This window comes from Mus caroli, unplaced genomic scaffold, assembly GCF_978045245.1.
Source record: "Mus caroli unplaced genomic scaffold, Mus_caroli_1 scaffold_14, whole genome shotgun sequence".
NCBI classification, from domain to species: Eukaryota; Metazoa; Chordata; class Mammalia; order Rodentia; family Muridae; genus Mus; species Mus caroli.
Genome location: NW_028227269.1, coordinates 25,760,768 through 25,782,266, shown reverse-complemented (window position 1 = coordinate 25,782,266; position 21,499 = coordinate 25,760,768).

The window sequence follows — 21,499 nt, the reverse complement described above, 5'->3', positions numbered from 1 at the left end:
CTTACCATGGGTAATGCATGAACAAATAATTTATTGCTCAAAATTCTGGACTCTGAGAGGTTCAAGACCGTGGCCTTACCAAACTGGTACCCCTACCTCAGACCTGATGTTGCTTCACTGAATGGAATGTGGAAGATTTTCCATATTCACAGCCATACATGAGAATATTGAGAATATTCTTTTTATTCACGTGTGTAAAATCAGTAATTTATATATATATTTGCTTTCTTTCCTCAGTCAGTATCTCCAAGACCTTGTTAAATAATAAATATGCTAATGAATTGTTAATGAAAAACATACACGTTGCCTTCATAACAATGCACTTATCTATTTTATAGTACTATCACCATCTAATCATGCATTAATTACATAGCTGAAACTTATGAAATAATAGTTTAATATTTTGGCATCAATGGAAATGTATTACAGATATTTGAGTGACATGTTGATGACTTAAATAATTAGCTCCTAAAAAGGAGGTACCCTCATGATAAATACGTGTTTCAAAGACATTTGAAGAAATTAGGAATTGAGAAGTGAAATAAATCTAACAGATGCTTTATCTTATCCTATGGAAATACATTTGCCTAAAATTGGAGAGTCACAGTCAGTATAAATATAGAGGAATCATTAGAAGGATCAAAGCATCAGAACCTGCCATTAGTTGCTTTCTGATTTTTTTTTCACATTTATGGGGAATGAGATGGGCTCAAAGAAATGGTGACTTTGCAAACAATGATGGGAAGAGCCACTAAGCTGAACTCCCACGCGTTGGCCAAGGCAATTTCTTCTCAAACCCAAACAGTCACAAATAAGACAAATACTTGATGGTCTGCAGTTTCTCATTAGATTTCTCAGTCAAGTACCAGGTGAACAGCACCTTAAGGAGCTGATGCGTAGCACTCCTTAAAATTCAAAGTATGAATCAGCCCTGTATTAATGCAAATGAGAAAATCTTAAAGTTAAGGCAAGCATTTTGATGGACTCTGTGGGCGAACCTAATGACTGAACTAGAAATCTCCCAAATTGAAAAGGGGAAGAGTGGAACTAAATGAATGAATGGTGAAATTACAACTCACGTCTTAAAAACTCCAAAGTGCTCCCCAGGAGGAAACAGGCCACCAAAATGACGAATCCTTCCTGGAGGGAGCACTATGCTCTCTATAAGTGGCACAGGTGAGGTGATAAATAATGATTAGTCTCCCAGGACACAAAGCCCACCCCTCTGTCCACATTTGAATTAGATCCAGAAGTGGCCAATGGGCATGAATTGATGCTCAGCCATGGCCTTTTATCAGCTCTTGCCCTAAAGGTTTTCTCTGGATTGGACACCATTGTCTCTGATACTCCTATGCTCTCTGAATGGGGCTTCCTTGGGCACTCTTGATTCTTCCCACCATATTACTTGATGAGTATTGACAACTCACTGATCTTTTAGCTAGAAAAGTACAAGGGAAAAGAGCTTTGTGCTTTGCTGCAGATTAAGCCCCAGAGAGCCTAGGATTGGCCCTGGTGCAAGAACAGAGGGATCCATCAAGTGTCCTTCCATGCGGGACAGTGTGGTTTGAGTATGGAAGAACTTACTTGTATTAGGGAGGGTGCATATGTGGGTTTATTGTGTATGTATTTACATGTGTGCATGTTCATATGTGTATGCCTGTGTATGTATGTGCATATTTATTTCTGTCTATATCTGTATATTTGTATATATGCTTGTATGTGTGCTTGTGTCAGTGTGAGTATGGGTGTATGCATTTGAGAGAGAGAGAGAGAGAGAGAGAGAGAGAGAGAGAGTGTGTGTGTGTGTGTGCATATGTATTAAAGTATAGGTTAAATGTCTTTCTTTTTGCCCTTTGCCTCTGTTCAAGCTTCTTTTACTCTATTCTCTGGTCTTCAGAATATTAATGTTTTCATGAAATGAGGAATCAATTTTAAACAAACATTTACAATCACATGATCATATTAAAAACTATGCTGAGGCTCACGTTCTGATGTGAACATAATTGTCTAGAAAAGGATCAATTTGGGTCTTGAAACCTTGCGCATATATGTGCTCATGCACAATTGTAAATGGCTTTTCCACCACTCTAACTGCTCTCTCTTCAGTGTTATTCACATGCACAAAGTTTAGTTTCTTTAGGAGCCTGTGAGACTGCTGCTGGAGGTACCGTTACCTAGGGAACCGAAACATTAAGATTACCTTATTCAGCCTTCAGGGAAGAAGTAATCAATTATTTAAAAGCATTCTTTCCAGAGAAGGTTAGAGAGTGCATATTCTAAGAATCAGTGGTGCCAGTGACCTAAGGAATCATGTCGTTACAAAGATTCTAAACAGATTGCAGGTCACATCAAAGTCACTTGTTCAGGTGTAACAGAGGCTGCAATCAGATTCTGTAAGTTTCAGAAATATCCATAAAGTACTCCAGCAAACAACACCAGCTGGGTCAAGCAAATCAGTTGTTGGGATCGCCTCTTCGTGTTGTGTGCTCTTTCTCATCTATGGCTGCCATTCATCACAGGGGGAGGGGAAGGTCAGGTGAATAGTGGCTGTGTGTGTGTGTGTGTGTGTGTGTGTGTGTGTGTGTGTGTGTGTGTGTGAAACAAAACACCAGAGTAAAGCAACTTAAATTAACTGAAAGGAAAAGGCTTGTGGTTCCCAAAGGTTCAGTCAGTGCTTATCTTTGAGGCTAAAGGTCTGAGTACAGGTGGAAGGGCAGGATGAAATCATTGCTCTCATAATTTTGTGCCCTCTCAATAGTGCTGCAAGTTGGGATACCAAAACCTTCAGCTCACAGCTGTTGCTGGGGATAGTGGGGGCAGGGTATCTTGTACACAGCCCATAATAACTGACTAGTCACTCACCATGAGCACAGTGCTTTGAGAACATATTTTCTAATGTCCATGGAGTTGGATGTAGCTCAGTTGGTAAACTGTTCCCCCAGCATGCACCAAGCTCTGGATTTGATCCCTAGCAATGTATAAACAAGGCCCGTCACACACATGTGATCCCAGCATTAAAGAGGCAGGAGGGCTAGAGCTCTAATCCTTAGCCATATAGTGAGTATCCTAGTTAGGGTTCCTATCACTGTGATGAAACATCATGACCAAAAGCAAGTTGTAGAGGAAAGGGTTTCTTGGCTTACATCATTGTCCATCATTGAAGAAACTCAAGTATGACAAGAACATGGATAGACCAGATGATACAGAGGCCATAGAGGGGTACTGCTTACTGACTTGCTCATCGTGGCTTACTCAACCAGTTTTCTTTTTTCTTTCTTTTTTTTTTTTTTGGTTATTTTTCTTTTATTTTTATTAGGTATTTTCCTCATTTACATTTCCAATGCTATCCCAAAAGTCCCCCATACCCTCCCCCCCACTCCCCTACCCACCCACTCCCACTTTTTGGCCCTGGCATTCCCCTGTACTGGGGCATATAAAGTTTGCAAGTCCAATGGGCCTTTCTTTCCAGTGATGGCCGACTAGGCCATCTTTTGATACCTATGCAGCTAGAGTCAAGAGCTCAGGAGTACTGGTTAGTTCATAATGTTGTTCTACCTATAGGGTTGCAGATCCCTTTAGCTCCTTGGGTACTTTCTCTAGCTCCTCCATTGGGGGCCGTGTGATCCATCCAATAGCTGACTATGAGTATCCACTTCTATGTTTGCTAGGCCCCGGCATAGTCTCACAAGAGACAGCTATATCTGGGTCCTTTCAGCAAAATCTTGCTAGTGTGTGCAATGGTGTCAGAGTTTGGAAGCTGATTATGGGATGGATCCCTGGATATGGCAGTCTCTAGATGGTCCATCCTTTTGTCACAGCTCCAAATATTGTCTCTGTAACTCCTTCCATGGGTGTTTTGTTCCCAATTCTAAGAAGGGGCAAAGTGTCCACACTTTGGTCTTTGTTCTTCTTGAGTTTCATGCGCTCAACCAGCTTTCTTATAATGCCCAGGGCTGTGTGCCTAGGGATGGTGCCACAATGAACTGGGCCCTTTTATATTAGTTACAAACTAAGAAAATGCCCTTCAGGTGGCTCTTTTGGAGGCATTTTCTCAATTGATGTTTCCTCCTTTTACATGACTCTAGTTTGTCACAAGTTGACATAAACTAGCACTAGCCAGGACAGTGAGTTTACGGCCAACCTGGGCTACATGAGACTATGCCTCAAAAAAGAAACAGTCTACTGAAAAAAAAAGGCATCATCTTCTGTGGAATGGTTCCAAGACTGCCCTGGGGGAATCAAAAAGGAGGGCAGAACCAATCTTTTTGATAAATCACCTAGACTACATACCAGCCTATTTGGACAGACTGACTGTCCTCCTTCCCAAGGCTTGGATCATTCCAGCATGGGAAGATGGCCTGCCCTTCCTCCCTTTTGACCCATTTTACCTCTTCCACCATACACTCAATAAAATAAATAAATGAAAAAAAGAAAAAGGAAAAAAAGTGTATCACTGGGATAATTAGCAAGGCTTTAAAAAGGGACTTTCATGGCTGAGTCAATATACAGCAGCAGCTCTTCTTCACTAACACCATAGGAACCATCTTCAGTTTGGCATTCAACAGTAGGGGGGCTTTATGAAAAGCATAAATGATGTCACACAGTCCCACACACATGAACATTTTGTGCTATCTGGAAATTCTTAACTATTCTACCTTTAGGTTTGTGTAAGCAAACACATTATCGTGCAGGAATGTGACAAGAAGAGGCACACTGAAGTTTATGAGGTTCCCTTTGCATCTTGCCATGCTCTGGGGCTGTTTTGTCTGGGATGTCATCATGAGCTTAGGGTTCAGAAGAACCCATCCTTGTCATGGCATCTGTCTTAGTTAGGGTTTTACTGTTGTGAAGAGATACCATGACCAAGACAGCTCTAGTAAGGGCAACATTTAATTGGTACTTACTTACAGGTTCAGAGGGTCAGTCAGTCCATTATCATCATGACATGAAGTATGGCAGTATCCATGCAGGCATGGTGCTGGAGGAGCTGAGAGTTCTACATCTTGTTCCAAAGGCAAACAGGAGAAGATTGGCTTCCAGGCATCTATTAGGAAGGTCTTAAAGTCCACACCCACAATGACACACTTCCTCCAACAAGACCACACCTATTCCAATGAGGCTAGACCTCCTAATAATGCCATTCTCTGGGCAAAGCCCATTCAAACCACTATAACATCTGTGGAGAGATTAGGGTCTGCTGATAGCTCAGAGCAGCTAGGTGCTGAGATAACAGGGTGCTCCCAAAGGCAAAACAAGGTTCTACCCCACAGTCCTGAGGGGAAAAATGATCCAGCAGCACTGTCACATTTGCATTGTTACTCTGACTCTTCCAGATAGCCAGCCACTTATAAATGATGGGCTGAAGAAAGCAGAGTCAAGACTGGGAACCCTCAGTCCTTCTGTGTCCTGTTTTTCTTCATGACAAAGACCAAGGCACATTAATATTCTGATATGAATCAATCAAGACATGATGTTAACAATGAAGTCAAGCAATTGTGTTAGTGTCCATATGTGTTTGGTAGGAAACTGAACACTGAGTGTAGAATCTTGGCGATCCTGTATTCAAGCCAAATGCTCTGTTGTCCTTGGAATCTAGCATGGCACAATAAAAGTATGAATGAGAAAACACAGAGTGATTAATATTTTAAACTTTTCCTACCGAAGAAGAATTCAACTGCATATATAAAACACCATCAGTCTAAAAAGAGCCACCAAGGAAAAGAAAAGGTCTCATGCCTCAGTGACTATATGGCAATATTCCCCTGTGTATTGAATGCCTGACTGCACTCTCTCATGTGGTTATGAGCAGGTTCTGCTTGAAGTGATGCGACTTTAGCACCGTTAAACACGGAGCATGGTGACAACAGATCTGATTCCAAGGGAAAGGTCCCCAACAGTCTTGAAAGCTTTCAGAGTTTTTGTGCCAATTTTTTAAAAAAAAATGTATTAAATTCCCCTTGAGCCTCAAACACATCAAATATTAATAATAAGGAAAAATTACTACAGAAAAATCTATTTGTACTACAATGAATGCATTATAAGGAGTAGTTGGAAATTCATGTCTCTCTCCAAATCTATGCAGATCTATTAGCCTCTTAGTTACATGAGAAGAGTCATCACATTCAGGCTGCAGGAGAGCTGTGGCTCTTGATCAAGACCTCTTCTCTGTGCTCACCTTTGTCACAGCTCTGTGAGCCTTTTGTCCAAGCTCTCTGTCTGCCTCTAGAGTATTCCATCTTCAGTCTTGGCTTTTTAGCTTGAACCTCAGTTTGAGAAAAAACACCAGGGAAAGGATCTGGTGCAGTATTGGTAGCATCACTAAAATGTGTTAGAATAGATGTCTGACTTCAAAATAAAAGTATCTGCAAAGATCTGGTGAAAAGTCTGTACCCAATCACTTTCCTGCCCAAGTCCATGTGGATATATTCTAACAGTGATCAGAAATAAAGCTTGATTTGTCGACATTTTACTTGTGAGTTTTTGTTAAAAGTAAAACCATAGAAGTAGATTGGTGTACTGTTTGGTCAATCATTTTCTCAATTAATTTGAATAATAGGTAATTATTGCCATGAAAATGTTTTATGTTGACAAGTTGTTCAACTAGAACCTAAATGTCATTTACTATGGATATCAACCTTTGTGAGCAAAGAAGTGTAGTCTCCACTTTCCAAGGCAGGGAGATAGATGGAGGCTTAGGGAAGAAGGGCATGACCAAGGTCACAGAGCTGGACATCCCAGATCCTAACCAAGTATTCAGTGAAAAGGTAAATTAAAGTGTCTTCGAGAACATGTTAAGAGGGAAGTTCCCAGCTCTTTGTGTGGAGTGCTCTGTTCCCTATGTATGAGAGTGATCCCAGGTAGGAGGACTCGCTCCAGAGAATGTTTTGTCCTCTTCTCCTTCCCCTTTCTGTTCTGTTCCTCCTCCTTCACTTCCCTACCCCTCTCCTTTTCCTTCCCTCTTCTCTTCCACTCCTCTTCCCTTTCCTTCCTCCCCACTTTTCCTGCTCTCAGTTCTGTTATTTCTCCTATTAGAGAGATCATGCACCTGCCAAGGTGGACTCTTCAGTGGGGAAGGGCAGAATCACAAGGTTCTGAGAACTGAGACTAGACCTTCAGCTCTGCTTCTATGTGTGGCCTGCAAAAGTCCCTTCCTTGTTGTCTGTCTTTTCTCTGTTGGAGTCCATCTCTTCCCACCCCAGTGCCCAGTATCTAAACTGAGAACCCCTGTTTCAATGACAGCCACTCTCTGCCTCCTTTTGGAAAGCCCTTGCAGCCTTTCACCCGAAATGTCAGCAGCTCTCCTGGAAGACTGCTGGGTCCTGAGCCAACATCTTTGTCCTTGAATGAGCACTCCTTGCTCTTTACTACCGTACCATCTCAGCACGGGACCATGTATGTACATCAAGTAAACTCCTGGCCTTTTTCTGTCTTCCCAACTATGGAATGTAACCTTCCAGAACTGCATTTCTGGTTGGTTTGTGGCTCTACCATCCTGATATCATCAGGCTGTCCTGTTCTCTCTGCTTTCTGAGCACACTATCAGCTTGCCTCTTTTCCTGCTTCTCTTGGGACTCTGTACTCATTGCCAGTTGGGCTGAGGAGGATGTATTGGTTTTGAGCTGGTGTGAATTGCATTTTGTAGATTGGTAGTGACATGGCAGCCCTGACTGTGACCTACAAAGCTGGAGATTCCTCCTGCCCATAGGAAACAAATTTCTTAGGAAACCCAGGGTTAACTTACAAGAATGGAACTGTGACCATATGATGGCAAAAGCATCTTTCTTTCCCCTCCTATAACAGTGAGCCAGAGCTTTCTGAGTTACAGGAATGAAACGGTGGCCTGACATCTCCAGCAGACCCTTGGAGATTGTACCAACCACACATTCCTGTGGTCCTATTTTCTTGCCTCAAAAAGGCAGTTGGGTTGTTCCCTTTTTAGTGACCTTGCTTGGAGCTTCCAGCATTTCCCAGATGTGTAACTGGAAGGTTAACTCTTTGGATCCCACTAATTGGCAGCTCAACCCATCTCCTGTGTCTTCATCCTGTCTTGAAGACACCTTTCTCTGTCACAGGATTCACAGCTTTCATAAAACCGAGCCTGTCTGTGTTTCTAATCCTTTGAGAAAAGCAGTCTCAGAGCTCAGGGTTCAACCTGAGGTCAATCTCCAAATATACATGAAAAAAGGGAGAGGGATAGTGAGGATGGGGGCGGGGGGGGGGGGGCACGGGGGGGGGGGCTGGTGGAGAGGAAGCTTGCAGTTCCATTGGAGGGAAGTAGAAATAGCCATGAATGTTAATTTTTAAATTAGTACTAGCAGCAAAGAGACGTGATCTGAATGCCAAGGCAGGAGGCAGAGGTGCTGGACGGAGCTCTGTGAGGATAGGACCTATACCTAAGCTCTGTTCAGATTGGCTACAACCAGTGAATCCTTGGGACTTTCTGTACTCATCCTAGCCTGCCCAATCACCTGTCTAGGGGGAAAGGAGAGGCTCATGTGTGACTGGTAGGGCCAAGTCTCCTCCCAGTGTCAGACAGCCTCCCCCACCCCCCACCCTGTCATAGAAAAGGGCTCAGGCTCACTGCAGTGGGTGGTAACAAGGGAACATCTGCCTTTCTGGTTCCATTTCAGTAATTTGAGATTCTCAGCTCAGCCCCCTCCTTCAGTAATGACAGCTGATATTTAGAGCTCTTGTGGTTTGCCTTGTAAGCATCCTGCTGTCTGAAAGAACAGACCTCAAACTAAAATCAGAGAGCTTCCCTGATTCCCAATGGTCCTGCCTCCATTCAAAACTCCCCCCATTAAACACACACACACACACACACACACACACACACATATAATTCCTATCTAGCTTTTCACAGACTATTTGAGATAGACCGGCAGTGCAGGGTGAAGGCTGAAGTGAAGACAGGTTAGAATTTTAAATAAACCATTGCTTAGGAGGTGAAATGGAAACACAGAGTAGATGTTTTCAAGGTTGATGTTTAATGCAAATGCTTTGCTCCTTTCTTCTACACACCTAGAGAAGCCAGGTACTGACAGAACCAGGCTCTCAGCAGGAATTTCAGCCTGATCCTGTCTCATGCCCAGTATACTGTTCAATAAAATGTGTTTTCCAAAACGTCTTAAAGCCACAGACCACATTATTAATCTCTTGATCTTGGAGACCATCTGTAGATGAAATTGTCCTGAAAGAAAAATGAGAAGAGTATTTAATTAAGTATGTGCTTTCAAATAAGAACACATGTGGTCACTCTGTTAAGGGTAGGACACTTTCATCCTGTTTTATTTATTTATTTGTCCTCATTTTGGGTGGGTTTGAGACTAGGTCTTACACTCTTGCCCAGACTGAACTGGAAGGAATACTTTCTACTCACAGTAAGTCTCCTTGAGATGACAAGTGTGCCTTCATGCCAGGACCTCTATGCTGTTATACTACAGAGCACAGAGTAGACATTCAAGTGTGAGGTGTCTACATAGGAATCACAGAGTTTGTAGATAGCTGAACCAAATATAGAGAGAGCTCTGTGTGCTTCACACAGCCTCTGGAAGATTCCCAGTCTTAGGTGCTAAACACAAGCCCTGTGGGCTGATGCGGTAGGTCTTGATGCTTAGCACAAGATTGATGGCCTGGGTCTGATGCTAAGAACGTGATGGAAGTAAAGAACTAAGTCCTCTGACGGGCACATGCAAAGGTTGATGCTCATGCATGTACGTACACACACACACACACACACACACACACACACACTAAATGAAATAAATTTTTAAAAAAATGAAGCCTAAGCTATCAGGGAAACTTGTACTAACTAGTGTTGGACTGGGGAGAAACTTACTCAAGAGCTCATTGTTACATGTGACATTCATGGTCTAATGGGTTCTCCAGATCACCAGGTCCACCCATTCATATCCCCAGGGCTTAAGAGGCCCTAAGGCAAAAAGTCATTTCCTTTCCATATATTCAGCAGTAGCCTGATCTTCAAGTCTTGATGCTTGAGGTGATTTTTTTCCTGAATGGACGTGGCATATGGGGAAATCATGAGTCCAGGATATACATCAGAGCTCACTGCTAAGCTAGAGGCTGAAGGTGGGGGTGGGGTAGGGCTCACAGTTTGTTCAGAACCTTAGTGTGAACTGAGGTGTGGTGGTTTGAATATGCTTGGCCCAAGGAGTGGCACTATTAGGTAGTGTGGCCTTTTCAAAGGAAGTGTGTCTCTGTGGGGGTGGGCTTTGAGACACTCCTTCTAGCTTACATGGGGGCCAGTGTTCTGTTTGCCTTTGCAACAAGATGTAGAATTCTCAGTTCCTCCAGCTCCATGCCTGCTTGGATGCTGTCATGCTTCCTGGCATGGTGATAATGGACTGAACCATTGAAATTGTAAGCCAGCACCAAATAAAACGTCCTTGGTAAGAGTTGCCTTGGTCATGATGTCTCTTTACAGCAATGGAAGCCCTAACTAGGGCAGAAGTTGCCAGGACAGGAGTCATGAAGGCACTTTTGCCAACAGGGGACAGTGAAGTAAGTGGACTTGGTATGTGGTGGGCATGGGGGGGGGGGCAGTCCTGGAATGTGGTATGAGATGGTGAGAAGTGAGGAAAAGAATGGCAGGCAGGAAGGAGACTTAGGGACATCTGCATGCCAACAGCCAGAAGCTTGCTTTTCTCCACTGTCCCATTCAGGAAGAGAAGCAGAGATGGAGGGAATTACATGGGAGATCCAAAACAGGCTGCCACAGCCAGGGTGGGGCCTTGGCTTCCACTCAGCTGTTGCTCAAAGCTCTTCCAAGTTCATTTCTGAAGATGTTTAGAATCTTCACTATTTGTTTGTTTGTTTAGTGCTAACCCATGTACGTGCTCACTGCCATGCTTGAGTTTTTCATGACTTCTGGGGATCTGAACTCAGGTCCTGGTGCTTGCAAAGCAATCACTTTTCCTGTTGAGTCACATCCACAGTCTAAGATTTGTTGAGTCCTTATCATAAAGCTTTACTTCTAATTTAAGCACAGACTTACTGAACAGTGAGCTCCAAACCCGCTGGAAATTATCCTGGGCTGCCCTTTTTGCATCTTTTTTTAGACATGTTACTGGCTTGCAGGTTATTGGAATGTTTTTGTTTACTTATTTTGCTTAATGCAAAGCTCTCTAAGCAAAATTTGGGTTGGACCTGCATGTTCCATATTGGTTTAGCAGTGTTAATTGCAAATAAATTTGCCCCTTAATTCATTTCAAGTGTGAGATTCAGAAGTTTAAAATCCAACAGTTCTGTATGCCATCCAGAAATCTGGATGCACAGTTTGTGTTTAGGATAACCATAGCTACCATTTCACACTAGTTCTTTCAATTACATTAACTTGTTGTCCTGTGACCTCTCCTGTCCTTTACTCCCACATGAGGGTAGCATGCATGCATACCAAAGCACATGTAAAGAGGTCAGGGGACAAGAAATTAATTTAAGTGAAAGAACAAGTGTGCAATCAATCAATCAATCAATCAATCAATATTTTCAAGGGGGAGGCCTGGAGATGGTTCAATGATTGAGAGTACTTGATGTTTTTTCAGAAGACCCAACCTCAGTTCCCAGGACCCATGTCAAATAGCTTACAGCTGTCTGTAACTCCAGCTCCAGGAGATTGAATGTCCTTTTTTGGCTCCCATAGGCACACCCATGATTATGCACAGACAGATATGTACACGTATATACATTTTTATATGAACAAATTACTAACAATTGCCCTATCCAAAATTTCCTTATCAAACTATAAAAAGAAAAAAGTAATTCTGCCATGACTTATAATACTTTCCATGTTGGGTAGAAGAGAGTCTACGGGAAGCTGAAGCCTGGCTTAAGCTGGTCTGTCCCTATCTCCACACTGGCTTGTCTTATTTTGGGGGTGGGATGGTTGACAAAGTCTCATGAACTTTTAACTTCCTGTATAGTTGTGGCTGGTCTTAGACTTGATCCTTTTGCCTCCACACCCTGACTCCTAGGAGCTCATTTGCATTCCATTATATCTGACTGAATTGGTCCGTCTGAGCCTCGTGTCGGCCACTGCTCCTAGTTTTCAAACAAGATGGATTTTTGAGCCGACTTCATGGATGTGTGTGCCAGCGCCTTGAGCTGACTCACCCTTTGCCATGGGTATACAAATGTTCTTGGGGTTATGCAGCCTCTGCCAGCCAGTATTACTATCATCTTTACAATGTGCACTATTGACTTCCTCAGCACATAATTCCATGTGGAGATGGAATAGCGGTGCTCTGCAGAGGCATGGATGCATGCATGGCTGGCTGGGCTCCAGCACATGAGGGCTGAGCACAGTCAATGCCTTCTAACAATGGTATGTTTTTCCTGCCGCCTTGACAGCTGCTGAAAGATTTTCTATTATTATCTTGCTTTAAAAAAATCACAGTATAATGAATTACATGCTCACAGTGTGGTAGCAACTTGTGAACTACTGTGGAGGCAACTGTATTCTCCACAGCAGCTGGATTACAGGTGTGGATGTGTGTGGCTGCACGGCTTGCTAATGAATGTCGAGGGAAGCACCAGGCCCCCAACGTTTGCGCACAGGGAGGAAACAGAACACTCCTTGTGTTTTGAGACAAACCTCATGTCGTGTTACCATTCTGCCTGTATGGGGGTGGGGAAAACCCACATCTGAAAAGTTCACTGACAGATTTGACAGAAACTAAATGACAATGATTTTGGTATTATCATCTCACCCTCCCTGGTGGACATTTGCATGCTGCTGGTAGAAACTGTCAAATTACTGCTCAAAAAATCCAAACAAAAAGATGAAGAAGACAAATACCTTATAATTCTAATCTTGGCAAATGCAGCATTGTGCATTCTGCAGCAATGTTTAGGCTTTCCCATTTCTTCTGCTATAGGCTCTGAATAACTGAAACCTGAGCCCTAAAATTATTCCACAGTTCACAATTTGATGATTACTACAAATGTCTCTTCCTAAACTGAAACTCAGTTAGTCAATTAATTTGAATTCTGTTCTATGTTATATGCTAAATGAATACTTATTGTTGACATGGGGAATAGACACATTGACTATCTTTTGTTCTTGAGAGTAGAGAATAAGGTTTCCCCCGGACGCTAAACAGGAGATGGGTGACATGAGTCTCTATTTCTTTAATGCTGAATGTGTTCTTTGTGGAATTTCTTATTATTTTTCTAACTTCTGTTTGAAGTAAAGATGCCAACACCTCTGGCCATCATACTAATTGTGTACCCTCTGGCAAAGAAGGTCCAGTAGGTCAGTATTGAAACATTCCCCCTACCAATTCTCTTTTTACCATAGAGCCCTCAAGTGCCACCTCTTCTTCAAGTCTCACAAACATTCAAGGTACTATTTTCCATTTATGATTTGTTAAATGTCTCAGAACCCAAGAATTCTTGGTACACTACCTGACAGAAAATATTCCTGTTTTGTAGGGAGAATAAACATGTGTGTGCACACTGGTAGGTGATTGTCTATGTTTATATACATAGAACATTGTTATTCTAACATTGTCCTGGTCTTAAACTGGTATTACCTTGCCATTGTCTTAGAGCCAGTGAAATTCTTAATTCAGTGTCTTAATTCATTCAGTATCTTAACTCAGGGGCTTTTCAGCATCATGAGAGCCTTATAGGACCAGGCTTGTTAATGTGAGAGGACCATGTGACTCACAGAATATTCATAAACATAAAATGAGCATCTCCAGAGGCTTTCTCCTCTCTGAGTTTGTCCACAAGCATTCAGCAGGTGTGGGGTGCTTTAGCACTGTAGTTACTCATGTGAGACTACAACATCCAGGCACCACAGTCATTCACATTCCTTTCAGTAATCCTAATGAACCTATTGTTTCCTCCAAGTTGGACTTGAGTGGGGAGAGGGTGACCCATGTTCTTCTCTGGCACAAACATGAGTGTTTCTTTAGGTCTTCCCAGGAAAATCACACAACATTTGGTGCCTGAATCGAGTCAGCATGAGCTGGGCTGGAGCACCTGTGGGGGAAGTTGAGGTGCGTGCTGGCTGTCTTCTTCCATATGGTGTGTGGGAACCAGACACTTGCTGGGTTGCAATTGTACTGTAGCCCCTGTTAGAGAAGCTCCAAAACGGAGCTGAAGCTGAGCTGCCCACTTCTTCACTGTGTAAGGAGGAATTCCAAAGTGAAAGCAGATGCTTGGGTGAATCTTCCATGTTAACTCTGATCACCAAAAGCTCAGTGAGTGGAGCTATGAGATGGAGGTGTTGGCTTGTTGTTATTACAACTTGAGTGGACACATATGAAAAGGGGAGTGAAAATTACTTCTGTTTTAAAATGTCTACCCGATATGAAAAAGCTTGTGCCCTTCTTAGGGTTTCTGCCTCTGTGATGAAACTCCATGATTGAATCAAGTTGGGGAGGAGGGTTTATCTTGCTTATACTTCTACAATATTGAAGGAAGTCAAGATAGGAACTCAAATAGGGCATGGATCTGGATGTAGGACCTGATACAAAGGCCATGGAGAGGTATTGCTTACTGGCTTGATCTTCAGCCTTCTTTCTTATAGAACCTAGGACCACGAGTCCAGGGATAGTCTCCCATATAATGGGTTGAGTCTTCCCTCATCAATCACTATGAAAATGCTCTACAGACTTATGAAAATATTTTCTTAGTGGAGGTCCCTCCTCTCAGATGACTATAGCGTGTGTTAAGTTTATATAGAACTAGCCTCTACACGTTAGAAATCATGGAAAGACTGACAGAGTGGAGAGCCTCTGAAGAAAATGAATAAAATGTTAATGCAATCCAAACAGAAGACAAGGAGGCATGGACAGATGGGCCTGCCCAGGTCACGTGTAAACCAAAGTGACAAGATATATGTGAAGTCAGAGATCCTAGGGAAGAAACAGAGAAAAAAAAATCAAATGCTGTTGTGAGCCTCTGGAAGGTTTCCGTGACCATTTATCTGAGATATGGGAGACAGAGAAGTAGTGGCAGTTCCCACACGGTCCTTGTTGTGGAGAAAGAAGAGCCCATAAGGACTGATGAATCCATCTGCTCCCGTAATATGTTGGTCAAGGATGCCTGAAAATAAAGTCATGCATGGAGGCCCCATGTTGACTATCATATGTGCTGATTTCCCTAATAATGTGCAAAATACTTGGTGTTTATTCAAGTTTCAACAATATCCCCAAGTATTAGAATGCACAGACAGACAAGGAGGTACCGTGATACAGGAGTATCTTAGTAAATTTTCTATTGTTGTGAAGAGACACCATGATCAAGGCAACTTAGAAGCATGTAATTTGGGGATCAGTTACAGAATCCTTGAGTCCATGCTAATCACAGTGAGGATCATGACACCAAACAGGAAGGCATGAGGTTAGAGGAGTAGCACACACACACACACACACACACACACACACACAGAGAGAGAGAGAGAGAGAGAGAGAGAGAGAGAGAGAGAGAGAGAGAGAGAGAGAGAGAGAGAGAGCTAACTGGGAATGATGTGGGCTTTTGAAATCTCAAAGCCTACCTCTAGTGACATACCTTCTCCATTGAGGCCACACCTCCTAATCCTTCTCAAACAATTCCATCACCCGTGGATCAAGCATTCAAATAAATGAGCCTAAGGGGCCATTCTCATTCAAACAACCACAAAATGAAAAGATAGCTACCTTCTCTACATGCAGGTAATACCTTCTTTCCTTAGTACCTCTTAATTTTCTCCTCTTTGGGTGAATATAGTGTTTAAATATAGCTTGTGTGGTGCCACTAGGATATGTTTGCTTGCTGAGGCAAACTATGAAGATTAAGTGTGAATGGGGTGTGGCCAAATAAGAAACTTGTGAGGTTAAGAAATAACTTTCACAGTCCTAGACCCTTTAGTTACCAGTTTGGCCATATGGATTGCTGGGTTCATGCTATGGCTTAGGAAGAAGGAGTTGTACTGTCACCCCTACCCCAACACTATTGTATCTAACTGTGCTCTTGCAAGTCATATCATTATGGGATCATTCAAGCTGTTAAACCTCAATAATAGTATTTGTTTAGATCCCCTTGGCAGCTGAGTCACACCAGCTTGGCCTATAGGACAGTGGACCTCCAGAGAGCCTATTTTTCATTCTTCAAATGGCTCATTACCAAGGGCTAATTTCTAAGCATCATAAATATTTGAAAAAGTCCTCCAAAGATACAGCAAAAAGAGCAGTTATAGAGCTCAAAGGCACTTGTGGTGACAAAGGTTCTAGTATCATGGGGTGGACATTTTCTCCTCATCCAGTTCACAGATAGCAACTTTTCAGCATGGTGTAGGAATCGTTCCACTTAAGTGTGATCTGTGGACAGATGTGAAATCTCATCATAAAGCACTCCCTGAAGCAGGCTCTTCACTGTACGAGGTAGGCTACCCACCTCTGTTCCTTCAGATGCTGGGATGCCATTCTGCTTCTACCTGCACTTGAAAATCCATCATCTGAGAATGTACCACTGTGGAAAAGAACATAGTGACCTTCAATCATCCTCCAAGGAGACAGGAGAATGGCAGTGCCCTTTGTGTGAAGTCTACTACTTTAGGAATTGACAATCAATGGTTTGGCTGCTCATTTTGACCTGTCTTATTTTCCTTCACATTTATCTCACTCCCTATATCTTATTGTTCTAAAATGTCTAAATCTTAACAAAAATGTCTAGTTCCTTCTATATTGTACAGTACTATTTTTTCCTAAGTAGTGTAACAATTGAAATATATTTAATATTGAAAGAAATTAAATTTTTACATCTCTAACATAAATGGTGATTCTAAAGTGAGAGTTTGATTACATTATTTTAAACATGTAATAAACTTAAGTACAATATATATATTCTTCTTGTATATATGAATTATTCTGTAAATTTTATTTATGAATGAAGTTTGGCTTAACCATTATTTGGGGACTGGAGAATCAATTGTATCTTACAACAGAGTTATGATTCTGTGGTTCTCTGCATCTGAAATTTTTGTCATGATATCAGTAATGTGGGCAAAAGGACAACTTGAAAAGTTCCAACTTTAAAACTAGTAAGATGATCTTGGTGACACAATTCTATTTCCTTTAGATTTTGGTATGCTCAAAAGTAACTGGTAAGAAGCTGTTTCATCCTTTTCCCTTGAACATTTGATCATCTCACATGGCAGGATTTTGTTGTATTTATACACTAGGAGGACTGGAATGGAGCAGGTCAGAACTAGGAGAAGTAGAGAATGACAGAGAACTTAGGAATTGTCACATTTATTTATATAGCAAAATAATAATAGATACATAAACAGGATTAATTAAAAGCAAATCACTGTTTGCATGCTTTGACTCTGTCTTCTAAATCAGAAAAGGGGTGGTACTATACATTAGTAAACCAGCAGGTAGAAAAGACAGACAGAACCTCTTCTCGTGTCAGATATGCACATTTGCATGTCTGTTCATGGACAGAAAGACAGACACACAGACACATATGGAGGAAAGCAACTACTATACAGCTTTTACCTACTCCTATGACTCTGCCCATGCTACAGAGCTGAGACCCAACAAACCGCATTTTCCCTTTGCAACTTATACCATGTTGGGCCTTTCCAGGCTAGCCCTGATCAGAGCCCACAGTGCTGGAAGCCCTCACTGAGTGGCATCTGTCCTTGCCATTTGCATCCAGCAACATTTTACTGTATAGCATCTCAGTCACCCAAGTCCATCACTTCTGTAGGGTCTGACCCCAGAGCTTCTCTCCTGGTATCTACTTGTAAAACTTGCCTCACCAGTGTGCATTGCGCTTCAAAGCAGAAACCAGGAGCTCTCTTCAAACTTGTAGGAGGCCCAAGAATTCACTATCTTCTGTAGGTCCTAGTCCCAGCTCTAAGATTGGGAGTTGTGACAATATAGCCCCAGGGACAGGGCACCTTTGCATACACTTTCTGCTTTAAAGTCCAAACTCAGGCATCCTCGTTCATACCAAGATGTCTTTGTGCAATGTTAACAAAATAATAAAATAGTATATTTCCTATGGCTATACAGGAAAGTGCCCTATACACATTTTCAGAAATATACTTAATTCTTATTTCAGGAAAGGGAAGAACTAAAGCAAAGGAGAGTGTGATGTGTGCCCGTGTATGAGGCCAGGATGCCTGCTTGCATGCAGTGGGAATTTCAACATGAATAACATGTGTGTAGGGGTTGAGGCTGAGTCCCTGAATGCAGTGTGAACTTCAGCATGAGTAATGTCCTAAAGTGTGAGTCTAAGCTGACTCTATGCATGTGTGAATAAGAACAAGTATCTCTGTATATGGCTAGGCTGGTTCCCTCCATTCAGCGTGAACTGCAGCATGAGCCCATGTGTGGATCTGGGCTGGCTCCCTGTGTGCAGTCAGGACTTCGGTGTGACACAATAGCTGCCTTAAGTTCCCCAGTGGAACCATGACCAAGGCAACTCCTACAAAGAGAAAACATTTAGTTGGGGCTGTCTTACAGTTCAAGGGTTTCATGATGGCAAGCATGGTGGCATGCAGGCATGGTGCTAGAGAAGTAGCTGAGAATTCTGCATCTGGACTGGAAGGCAGCAGGAAGACAGAATACCACTGGGCCTGTGATAGGCTTCTGAAACCTCAAAGTCCATCCCCACAGTGACACATTCTCCCACAAGGCCACACCTCCTAGTAGTGCCACTCCCTGTGAGTTTATGAGGGCTATTTTGATTCAAACTACCACACTCAGTGACTATAAATTTTCCAGAGAAAACTAGGTGTTATGGTTTGAATATGCTTGTCCCGTGCAAAGTGGCACTATTAGGAGGTGCGGCCTCAACTGGTATTTATAACTACCTTCCTCTACTACCCACAAGTATTTCCTCCATGCTCTGAAAGCACCTCACTTGGTTTGAGCTCTTTTTCAGGAGGAGTGACCCACACACTCATTCCTGATGGATCTGTGCCCTTTGGCATCCTGCTTGGATTAGGCTGTTGTAGTTTCCCACTGACTTTAATCACAGGACATTGTAGTACTAAGAGACGCCCTAAATAATCTCCTGCACTCCAGACATAATCCTTCTTATCTCCTTTGTGAAGAAGCAATTGATTTTCCCTATGATAATCTGGATCTATCATCTCTCCTCCAACACACACACACACACACACACACACACACACACACACACACACACACACACACTGTTATTTCTTTCTTAGCCTGTTGGCTTAAGGGCATTAGAAACCAAGCTGAAAGTCTGAGCCTCCAGTTCAATGGAACACTGGTGGCTCCTGCCTGCTCAGGAACCAAAACTTGTAGGCCAGAAGATCTTAGTGTTGTCAGAACAAGAAGCAAAACCTTTCCTAGGGGGTCACTAGGAGTCACAGTAAGTAGAACAAGTCCATTTTCTCCCCTTGATTCCTGGACCTGTGGATCCTGGCTATGAAAAAAACTGTACCATCTATCAGATGCTGATTCAAAGCATATACTACCTTCTGAAGAACTCTGCCCCAGCCCTCCATAGTGTCACCACCCAATTGGCACTGTAACTGTGTCTTCAAAGATCCATTCCATTTTTCTATCAGGTCAACTGCTTCAAGATGTTAGGAAATGTGGTATCCAAGCAGATTCTATGATCCTGGGCTCACTGTTGCACTTCTCTGGCTATGAAATGAGTTCCTAGGTGAATGGAGAAAAGGTATGGAAACTGTGTGTCTGTGCCAGGGCCAGAGATGCAGAGAAAAGAGTTTGTCCACTTGAAAAAGCAATCCAACATTTCTGACATTGGTGAAGTAAGAGTCTTTAATAAAAATGTGTAAGATAGAGTTCTGCCTGCCAGCTTCAGGGTGTACCTTATAATAGGCATGAATGGTGATTTACTAGATATTAAAGTATCCTTTTGTAATATGAAAATTAAACCAGTGTCATATGACATCAAGGCTAGAAGAAAGAGTGTATGTGGCTCACAGAAAGATAAAGAATAAATTGGGACATGAACGAGTGTTTGACAGCTTCCCATGCATTGGAAAAATAGTCCTTTCAGTAGACCTGACATTCCAGGACAATGCAGAAGACACCAGGACTATCTACAGAATGTTCCAGAATGTGCACAGACTGTTCTTTGCCACATTGTTAGGAATGCCTTGCTGTTCCCGTCATCACCTCTAGATCTCTGTAGAGCATCAGTTTCACGTATTGATGGGCAGTAGGAGAGTAGCAGGGTATGTTCTTCAGATCGAGGTGCAGTCTGCATGCACTTTTCATACTAATGTCTAGACACATTCTGGTTTTCAAATGCACTGAGCCCAACACTTTTCTTATAGGCTCAATTGAAAAGACTCTTGTGGTTCAGGAAGAGAGAAAGACTTGTTATTGAAGTGAGATCACACAGCGACAGAAAGTCTAGTCTTGCAAAGCTCTGGACCACTGCACTTTCCATTCCAAATGCTGAGATCAGGATGTGCCCAGGCTCATGACTCAAGCTGCACTGTTTTCTGAGAGAATTCCTGTTGGTTCCTCTTGATACAGAGCTCAGGCTGTTGTAATGCAAACCACGGCTAGGTATCCTGAAAGGCACACATCTGTATTTCTCAACTCTGAAGCCAGGAATCCAAGGCCAAGGCTCTGCCACACCTAAAATCTGATGAGGGCTCCTTCTTAGACTGCAGATGGAGCCTAATAGAGACCCTCACATGCTGGGGGGAAGAGAAGAGAGTTGCCCTTTTGTTTCTCTCTTCATAAGAATAGTAACGCCAGGCATGGGAGACCCAGTTCTCTAATCTCATCATCTAAATTTGGTATCTAACCTAGGCCAATAGGGTAGGATATTCACGTACATTTGGAAGGACATAGCATTCAATCTGTAATACCATGGGCCACAGGCTAGTTTCTTCTGCTGTAAGAGATAACATAGAGCTTCCCACCATGCCTCAAACATAAACTCACAATACTAAAATATGAATACAGATGGGGCCCTACAGCAGTTTCTCCTGAAGTGAACTCATGTATGTAAACAGTTTTCCTCCCCTATCCTGTCTTGATTCAGCCAGTCATTGGATCCTAACAGACAAATGACACTTAGAAAAAGCAGCCTTACATAGCGGCAATGCTTCTCTTAAAGGGAAAATTGACCTCAACTAACCAGGGGCTGGAAAGATGGTTCAGTAGTTAAGTACACTTGATGCTCTTACAGGGGACCTGAGTTCCCAGCACCAACATGGCAGCTCACAAATATATGTCACTCTGGTTCTAAGGGACCCTTTTCTGGCCTCTGAATGTACCTATGTGCACATGTGCATGTTAACATGCAAATATAGGCACACACACACATATACACAAATGAAAATTAAAAAAAAACATTTAAAATCATCTACTGAAGAGTGAGTCTTGGGATTCAGTTGATTTCTTCTGATTTTTCCTTCTCACTTTTCCTACATGTAGAGACCATTCAAATAAATGGAGCAAAGGTTTCAAAAGGGTGACTTGTACTCAGCTATTGAAGCATTCCAGTGAGACCCAGAATT